This window comes from Nuphar pumila, chromosome 4 (genome assembly GCF_984573655.1).
Source record: "Nuphar pumila chromosome 4, dmNupPumi1.hap1.1, whole genome shotgun sequence".
NCBI classification, from domain to species: Eukaryota; Viridiplantae; Streptophyta; class Magnoliopsida; order Nymphaeales; family Nymphaeaceae; genus Nuphar; species Nuphar pumila.
Genome location: NC_143252.1, coordinates 72,119,614 through 72,130,691, shown reverse-complemented (window position 1 = coordinate 72,130,691; position 11,078 = coordinate 72,119,614). Strand labels below are relative to the sequence as shown.

Sequence of the window (11,078 nt, the reverse complement as noted above, 5' to 3'; positions counted from 1 at the left end):
ACCTTAGAACACATATCTGCATGATTGAATCACTATGAAATTGTTTTGACAGCCTTAGAACACTTATATGGATGATTGAATCACTATAAAAAAGTTTTGACAGCCCTAGAACACATATATGCATGATTGAATTCCTAATTTTTTTTTTTGACAGGCTTAGAACACATATATCTGTGATTGAATGAATATGAATTTTTTTTACAGCCTTAGACCACATATTTGCATGATTGAATCACTATGAAATCTTTTTGACAGCCTATGAACACATATATGCGTGATTGAATCACTATGAAATATTTTTCACAACCTTAGAACACATATATGCATGATTCAATCACTATGATTTTTTTTTACAGCTATAGAACACATATATGGATGATTGTATCACTATGAATTTTTTTTGACAGCCTTAGAACCCATATATGCATGATTGAATGACTATGAAATATTATTGACTACCTTAGAACACATATATGGTTGATTGAATCACTATGAAATATTTTTCACAACCTTGGAACACATATATGCATGATTCAATCACTATTAAAACTTTTTTACAACCTTAGAACATATTAATGGCAGATTGAATCACTATGATTTTTTTTTTACAACCTTAAAACACATTATTGCATGATTGAATCACTATAAATTTTTTTTTTAGAGCAGTAGAACACATATATGGATGATTCATTCACTATAAAATATTTTTGACAACCTTAGAACACATATATACATGATTGAATCAGTATAAAAGTTTTTTGACAGCCTTAGAAGACTTATATAAATGATTAAATCACTCTGAAATTTTTTTGACAACCATAGAACACATATATGCATGATTAAATCACTATGAGATTTTTGTGAGAGCCTTAGATCACATACATGCATGATTGAATCACTATGATCTCTTTTTGAAGCCTTATAATACATATATGCATGATTGAATCACTATGAATTATTTTTGCAGCCTTAGAACACATATATCCACTATTGAATCACTATAAATTTTTTTGGCCAGTCTTAGAATCACTTTAAAATTTTTTGAGAGCATTAGAACGTGTATATAAATGATTGAGTCACTATAATGTTTTTTTAATAGACTTAGAACACATATATGCATGCTTGAAGCACTATAAATTTTTTTTGACATCCTTTGAAAACATATAAGCATGATTTAATCACTATGAAAATTTTTTAACAGCCTTATAACACATATATACATGATTGACATACTATTAAATTTTTTTGACAGCCTTAGAACATATATATGCATGATTGGATCACAATGAAATTTTTTTCAGCCTTAGAACACATATATGCATGATTGAATCACTATTATTTTTTTTGAGAGGATTAGAACACATATATGCATGGCTGAATCATTATAAATTTTTTTTGACAGCCTTAGAACACATTTATGCATGATTGAATCAATATAAATTTTTTTTGACTACCAGAGACCACATATTTGCATGATTGAATAACTATGAAATATTTTTGACAGCCTATGAACACATATATGCATGATTGAATCACTATGAAATATTTTCCACAACCTTAGAACACATATATGCTTGATTCAATCACTATGATTTTTTTTTACTGCATTAGAACACATATATGGATGATTGAATCACTATGAAATCTTATTGACTTCTTTAGAACACATATATGCATGATTGAATCACTATGAAATATTTTTCACAACCTTAGAACACATATATGCATGATTCAATTACTTTGAAAACATTTTTATAGCCTTATAACATATATATGCCTGATTGAATCACTATGAAATTTTTTTGACAGCCTTTGAACATATATATGCATGATTGAATCACTATAAACTTTTTTCGAGAGCAGTATAACACATATATGCATGATTGAATCACTATGATCTTTTTTGATAGCCTTAGAACACAAATAAGAATGATTGAATCACTATGATTTTTTTTGACAGCCTTAGAACACAAATATGCATGATTAAATCACTATGAAATCTTATTAACTAACTTAGAACACATATATGCATGATTGAATCACTATGAAATATTTTTCACAACCTTAGAACACAAATATGCGTGATTCAATCACTATGAAATTTTTTTACAGCCTTAGAACATATATATGGCTGATTGAATCACTTTGAATTTTTTTGACAACCTTAGAACACATATATGCATGATTGAATCACTCCAAACTTTTTTTTGATAGCCTTAGAACATATATATGCATGATTGAATCACTATGAAATTATTTTGCTGCCTAAGAACACATAAATGCATGATGGAATCACTATGATTTTTTTTGACATCCTTAGGACACTTATATGCATGATTGAATCACTATAATTTTTTTTGAGGTCATTAGAACACATATATGCAAGATTGAATCACCATAATTTTGTTTTTACTACCTTAGAAGGCATATATGCAAGATTGAATCACTATGAAATTTTTTTGACAGTCGTAGAACACATATATTCATGATTAAATCACTATGAATTTTTTTTGACAGCCATAGAACACATATATGCATGATTGAGTCACTATGAATTTTTTTTGACACCCTTAAAACACATATATGCATGATTGAATCACTATGAATTTTTTTGACATCCTTAGAACAAATACATACATGATTTAGTCACTATGATTTTTTTTCCAGAATTAGAACACATATATGCATGATTGAATCACTATAAAAAATTTTTTACAGCCTTAGAAAACATATATGCATTATTAAATCTTTGTGAACTTTTTTTGACCGCCTTAGGACATATTTGCAAGATTGAATCACTATAAAAAAATTTTGACAGCCTTAGAACACATATATGCGTGTTTGATTCACTATGATTTTTTTTTGAAAACCTTAGAACACATCTCTGCATGATTCAATCACTATGAAATTTATTTGACAGCCTTACAAGACGTATATGCAAGATTGAATCTAGTTGACTTTTTTTTGACATCCCTAGAACACATATATGTATGATTGAATCACTATTATTTTTTTTGACATACTTAGAACACATATAAGCATGATTATCACTATGAATTTTTTTTGACAGCCTTATGACACATATATGCATGATTGAATCACTATGAAATTTTTTTGACAGCGTTAGAACATATATATGCATGATTGGATCACTATGATTTTTTTTTTCAGCCTTAGAACACATATATGCAAGATTGAATCACTATGAATTTTTTTGGCCAGCCTTAGAACACATATATGCAAGATTGAATCACTATAAATTTTTTTTGAGAGCATTAGAACACATATACGCATCACTGAATCACAATAATATTTTTTTGATATCCTTAGAACATATATCTGCATGATGGAATCACTATCAAATTTTTTTGACAGCCTTAGAACACATATATGCCTTATTGAGTCACTAAAAATATTTTTTGACAGCCTTAGAACACATATATTCATGATTGAATCACTGGGAATTTTTTTTGACAGCCTTAGAACACTTATATGCGTGATTGAATCTATATAAATTTTGTTTGACAGACTTAGACCACATATTTGCATGATTGAATCGCTATAAAATCTTTTTGACAACCTATGAACACATATACGCATGGATGAATCACTATGAAATATTTTTGACTTCCTTAGAACACATATAAGCATGATTCAACACAATGAATATTTTTTTACCGCCTTATAACATATATATGCATGATTGAATCACTATGAAGTTTTTTTGACAGCCTTAGAACACATATATGCATGATTAAATCACTATGAAATTTTATTGACTACCTTAGAACACATATATGTAAGATTGAATCACTATGAAATACTTTGCATAATCTTAGATCACATATATGCATGATTCAATCACAATGAAAACTTTTTTACAGCCTTAGAACATATATATGCCTGATTGAACCACTATGAATTTTTTTTGACAGCCTTAGAACACATATATACAAGATTGAATCACTACAAATTTTTTTTGAGAGCAATAGAACACATATATGCATGATTGAATCTCTATGAATTTTTTTTGACTGCCTTAGAATATATATAAGCAAGATTGAATCACTATGATTTTTTTTGACAGCCTTATAACACATATATGCATGATTGAATCACTATGAAGTTTCTTTGAGAACCTTAGAAAACATATATGGATGATTCATTCACTATAAAATATTTTTGACAACCTTAGAACATATATATGCATGATTGAATCAGTTTAAAAGTTTTTTGACAGCCTTAGAACACATATATACAGGATTAAATCACTATGAATTTTTTTTGACAACCATAGAACACATATATGCATGATTAAATCACTATGAGATTTTTTTGAGAGACTTAGAACACATATATGCATGATTGAATCACTATGAATCCTTTTTGAAGCCTTAGAATACATATATGCATGATTGAATCACTATGAATTATTTTTGCAGCCTTAGAACACATATATCTACTTTTGAATCACTCTAAATTTTTTTGGCCAGTCTTAGAATCACTTCAAAAATTTTTAGAGCATTAAAACACGTATATAAATGATTGAGTCACTACAATGTTCTTTTGACAGACTTAGAACATATATATGCGTGCTTGAAGCACTATAAAAATTTTTTGACATCCGTTGAACACATATAAACATGATTTAATCACTATAAAATTTTTTTGACAGCCTTATAACACATATATGCGTGATTGAATTACTATGAATTTTTTTTGACAGCCTTAGAACATATATGTGCATGATTGGATCACAATGAATTTTTTTTCAGCCTTATAACAAATATACGCATGATAGAATCACTATGAAATTTTTTTGCCAGCCTTAGAACACATAAATACATGATTAAATCCCTATTATTTTTTTTTGGAGAGCAATAGTACACATATATGCACGGCTGAATCACTATAATGTTTTTTTGACAGCCTTAGAACCCATTTATGCATGATTGAATCAGTATAATTTTTTTTTTGACTATCATAGACCACATGTTTGCATGATTGAATAACTATGAAATCTTTTTGACAACCTATGAACACATATATGCAAGATTGAATCACTATGAAATATTTTTCACAACATTAGAACACATATATGCTTGATTCAATCACTATGAATTTTTTTTACTGCCTTAGAACACATAGATGCATGATTGAATCACTATGATTTTTTTTTGACAGCCTTAGAACACATATATGCATGATTGAATCACTATGAAATATTTTTCACAACCTTAGAACACATATATGCATGATTCAATCACTTTGAATACTTTTTTATAGCCTTATAACATATATATGCCTGATTGAATCACTATGAAATTTTTTTGACAGCCTTTGAACATATATATGCACGATTGAATCACTATCAACTTTTTTTGAGAGCAGTAGAACACATATATGCATGATTGAATCACTATGATTTTTTTTTTATAGCCTTAGAACACAAATAAGAATGATTAAATCACTATGATTTTTTTTTGACAGCCTTAGAACACATATATGCATGATTGAATCACTATGAAATCTTATTGACTGCCTTAGAACACATATATGCATGATTGAATCACTATGAAATATTTTTCACAACCTTAGAACACAAATATGCATGATTCAATCACTATGAAACTTTTTTACAGACTTAGAACATATATATGGCTGATTGAATCACTTTGATTTTTTTTTGACAACCTTAGAACACATATATGCATGATTGAGTCACTATGATTTTTTTTTGACAGCCTTAGAACATATATATGCATGATTGAATCACTATGAAATTATTTTGTAGCCTAAGAACACATATATGCATGATGGAATCACCATGATTTTTTTTTTACAACCTTAGAACAATTATATGCATGATTGAATCACTAAATTTTTTTTTTGAGGTCATTAGAACACATATATGCAAGATTTAATCACTATAAGTTTTTTTTTACTACCTTAGAAGAAATATATGCAAGATTGAATCACTATGAATTTTTTTTGACAGTCGTAGAACACATATATTCATGATTAAATCACTATGAAATTATTTTGACAGCCATAGAACACATATATGCATGATTGAGTCACTATGAAATTTTTTTGACACCCTTATAACACATATATGCATGAACGAATCACTATGAATTTTTTTTGACATCCTTAGAACAAATACATACATGATTTAGTCACTATGATTTTTTTTCCCAGCCTTAGAACACATATATGCCTGATTGAATCACTATAATTTTTTTTTACAGCATTAGAACACATATATGCATGATTAAATCTTTGTGAAATTTTTTTCACAGCCTTAGGACACATTTGCAAGATTGAATCACTATAAAAATTTTTTGACAGCCTTAGAACACATATATGCGTGTTTGAATCACTATGATTTTTTTTTACTACCTTAGGACACAAATATGCATGATTGAATCACTAGGAATTTTTTTTTTACCACTACAACAGAGCAGTAGATTAGCGACGACCACCTTTCGTAGCTAATCCGTCGCTAACCATGTTAGCGACGGATTAGCGACAACGCGGCGACAGTATGCTTACGTCGCGAATATTTCTACGCTAACTGGCGACGAAATTATTCCGTCGCCAAGTCCGTCGCTAATTGCGACGGAATAACGAGCGCTATATTCCGTCGCCAATCCGCCGGTACTAAACGGCGACCACGGCGTGGCGACGGATTTAATTCCGTCGCTAAGCCGTCGCTAGATTAATATGAATAGCGACGGAATCATCCGTCGCTAATCCGTCGCAAAAACGAAAAAAAATCAAAAAAAATTTATTTAAAAATTAATTACGGAGAACTGTACAATTTATATTTCCTGTACAATTTATATTTCCTGTAAATAAAAAACAAACCACACAAAAAAATTCATATAACAAGTATCTATAATAATTAATCGTTCCACCTTAAAACTAAGAAGTTTAATTATTTACAATTCAACAATTACAATTAGGAAAAATAAAAAAAATAGAACTTCTTCAACACAGTCCTCTAATCATCGCCAAGATTTTGTGCGTCTTCTTGTTCATTGTCTTTATCTGTCCCTTCAGCTCCACTACCCTGATTATCGCTAGCAGCCTACACAAGAAAAGAACAGTCAGTATTGATAAACAAAATATAATGAAATAAATTACACACTATATGTGATTCTATCATGTGCTCATGTGTGATCTAAGGCAATAAAAAAACTCTATATGTGATTCTATCATGCTCATATGTGTGCTAAGGCAGTCAAAAAATTGAATATGTGATTATAGCATGTTCATATGTGTTCTAAGGCATATAAAAAAACTCTATATGTGATTCTACCATGCTCAGATGTGCTTTAAGGCAAGCAAAAAACTATATATGTGATTCGATCATGCTCGTATGTGTGCTAAGGCAGTAAAAAAATTGAATATGTGAATATAGCATGCTCATATGTGCTCTAAGGCAGGCAAAGCCAAAAATTTTATATGTGATTCTATCATAAATGATATATAACATGTTCATATGTGTTCTAAGGCAGTTAAAAAACTCTATATGTTATTATAGCATGTTCATATGTGTGCTAAGGCAGTCAAAAAACAGAATTTGTGATTATAATATGCTCATATGTGTTCTTAGGCAGTAAAAAAACTGAATATGTGATTATAGCATGCTTATGTGTTCTAATGCAATCAAAAAAACTTTATATGTGATTCTATCATGCTCATATGTGCTCTAAGACAGACAAAAAGTTAAATATATATATATGTGATTCTATCATGCTCATATGTGTGCTAAGGCAGTAAAAAAATTGAATATGTGATTATAGCATGTTCATATGTGTTCTAAGGCATCTAGAAAAACTCTATATGTGATTCTACAATGCTCAGATGTGCTTTAAGATAGTCAAAAAAACTATATATGTGATTATACCTGAGAGGGACCTGGAATCGAAGATCCCCTATCCTGAACAGCGGCCTTGATCTCATTTCGGAGAAAGGGGGCGACGGTGTATTGGAAGTAGTTATTTAGTGATTCATTAATGATCTCGCGTACATCATCACCGGAAAGAATAGTCGGCTGCTTGGAGCTTATGTCGGCGCAAGAAGTTGGTGAGCCGTAACTGGAAGAACCAATAACTGGTGAAGTGTTCATATTACTCCCAAACCCGAACACGCGACCTTTTTTGGGTTCACCTGCTGCAGTCACCCATGCTGTAGGATCAAATGATGGATGCTGAGTAGCGTCTTCACCATATCGCTCTACCATTTGTTGCTCATATGCCTCCTACAAAATAATGTTTAAAGTATTCATTAATAATTAATGATAACATTATGATGACTTGCATATATATTGCAATGATTATTAATAGAATTAATACATACCGTTGTCGTTCTCGCCTTCTCTGATACGAAGACTCCCGTGGTCTTCCGTTTATGTGTTTCTACAAACACATCCTTATATGGTACACTGCCTCCTTTTTCTGCTTCCTGCGAAGTTAAATGACAAAAGATTTAGTACACAAATTTGCAACTATACTTATAAAATTAATATTATATATTGATGAGTTACCATTTTCTTTAGGTGGCTCCCAAATGTCTTAGATCCACCTGTGTGTAGATGGGCTTCGGGCATCTTCGATCGATTTTGTGAAGCCTTCGCAGAGCGATTTTTAAATGCATCTCCCGCCCACATATCGCACATTTCATCCCAGTAATCTCTCCTGATAGTAATAGGACCATGGCCCTTCCACAGTAATGGATCATCTACTACGCCAGATGCTTTTTTTGCTGCAGTCTTCATAGTGTGCAGCATGTCTGCAAATCGATTGGCAGCCACCTTCTGCCACACCTTCCTTGCATCATTTTCTTCCACCGTAGTTGCAAAGCGATTCGAAGCCTACAAATATTTTCAGAAAGTTAGTAGACATTGCTTAAATAAATTAAATATGAAACACATTAACTATGAGGAACAACTGTATACCATGAATGAGGACCACAATCTGTCTAATACCTCCTTTGGGTACTCTTTCCATTGAGCAACTGGTCCTGGTAGATGTTGAAGAAGTGAATTCCTAATCTCCCGTACTACTTCTTGTGGCTCAAACCTCGTGCTGCACATGAATTGTTACACAGTAAATATCAATATAAAATATTTAAAAGATATGCAATAATTGAAAACAAAATACTTACGGTCGATTATCGATATACACTATTCGAATGAGTCTTCTTGTGCCAGCCTGTGAAGACCCTGTTTCCTGTGTTGGCTGTTGACTTGTGCGATCAACTGGTGTAGGTGGGTCGTATACAGGCGCAACATCATCTGTAAAAAAATACACACCAAGTTCTCAGAATGTGCATTTGAACTAATCAAGCATCTAATTAGTTATATGATATACCTATCACAGGAGCCCGTGAAGATGAAGGTTGAGCCTGGCTACTACTGGATGAGCGACCACTATAACCTCCATGAACCATATTCTAACAAATAACATATGTCATACAATACATTCAAATAATTCACATCAAGTATTACAATGCATTCAAGTCATTCACATCAAGCATTGCAATGCATTCAAATAATTCAAATCATTGACATCAAGTATTGCACTAATTCAAATCATTCGTTAATTGCATAAATTATAATACATTCAGATAAATTACAATGCATTCCAATCATTCGTATCAAGTATTACAATACATTGAAATAAAATTTTTAATCATTCACACCAAGTATTGCAATACAACTCACATCAAGTATTACAATGCATTTAAATAGAGGTTTGTAGTATAAGATTTTTTTCACTAGCTTGAGAATTCTTCCTCGTCACTAGTTTGACTTTCTTCTTCTTCTTCTTCTTCTTCTTCTTCTTCTTCTTCTTCTTCTTCATTGTTTGCCCATCCACTTGGTACATCATTTGGATCACATTCCTCTATGAATGTTTCATCAGCCAATGGAGATATGACATGCATATCATGCGCAACATCGTGACCATAAGCGAAGTCACAGACATCATCTGATTGATAGTAATCACTGTCTTCAGCTAACTCATCTTCTTGTAACTGATCATACTCGGGGTATAGTTTGGATTTCACCTTGCAAACTGCCCACCATTCATTTCTATCTGACTTTTTTATACTCGGATATGAAGTATAATAAACTTGTTGAGCTTGCGAGGCTAATATGAATGGTTCATATGTTCCAAACCTGGATTTATGATTCACCTCCACAATGCCTGAAGCTTTGTCGAGTCTTGTTGCAGTTGGATCAAACCAATGACACTTGAATACCGTAACCCTGTTATTCATGCCTAAGTAAGTCAACTCCATTATTTCCTCTATAACACCGTAGTAATCATGTTCATTTTCACCGTAGCTGCTACCCTTGACACACACGCCACTATTTATCGTTGATTTGTTTATACCGTAGTCTTTTGTATGGAATCGATAACCATTTACGATATACCCGTTGTAGCATTGCACAACTTTGGTCGGACCATTTTCTAAATCACATATTCCTTGATCTTTAACATCACCATGGCGAACCTACGCACAGACATAAACAATTATTGTGATCACGATCAATTAAGTAACTTAGTGTTGTTTATAAGTACAAAATTTATGTTAGCTTCTTTACCAACTGTTTCAACCACTCCACAAACTTAGTTTCACGTTCTTTTTGTACTTCTGCATTAGTGAGATGTGAAACTTTGCTTTGCAACTCCAGATCAAATCGTCTGCAAACCACAAATACTTATATTACCGAGCCATGTATCCACATATAGAACATAAAAGGATTTATAATTGAGTTGCATATACATATACTTACTCGATGTATGGGTCGATCGCTGAACAATTAAAAAGAATATAGATGTGTGCTGCATCTTGCTCTCGATCTGTCAATAGCCTTGATCGGCAACTACCAAATGCATGCCCAAGTCGTTGAAATATCGACAGCTTGTCAGCTACAGTTACTTGTTCTCCATCATCGTTACGGGGCGGGCATGTGTAACGTGTTGAAATATGAGGTTCGAAGTACATAGATGAGAAATTTGAAATCTCTTCTAAAGTGTACGCCTCACAAATAGAGCCTTCTA

At 31.7% G+C, this 11,078-nt stretch overlaps 1 long non-coding RNA gene across 1 annotated transcript; it reads right to left on the bottom strand.

Annotated features, from left to right (window-relative positions):
- Positions 1-6,829: 6,829 nt before the first annotated feature.
- On the bottom strand, positions 6,830-8,077 carry LOC149840267 (uncharacterized). The gene is made up of 2 exons (XR_016431541.1): positions 7,916-8,077; positions 6,830-7,093 (listed from the first exon to the last, which is right to left on the bottom strand). It is a non-coding gene; the product is annotated as an uncharacterized LOC149840267 (long non-coding RNA).
- Between the last annotated feature and the right edge of the window lie 3,001 nt (positions 8,078-11,078).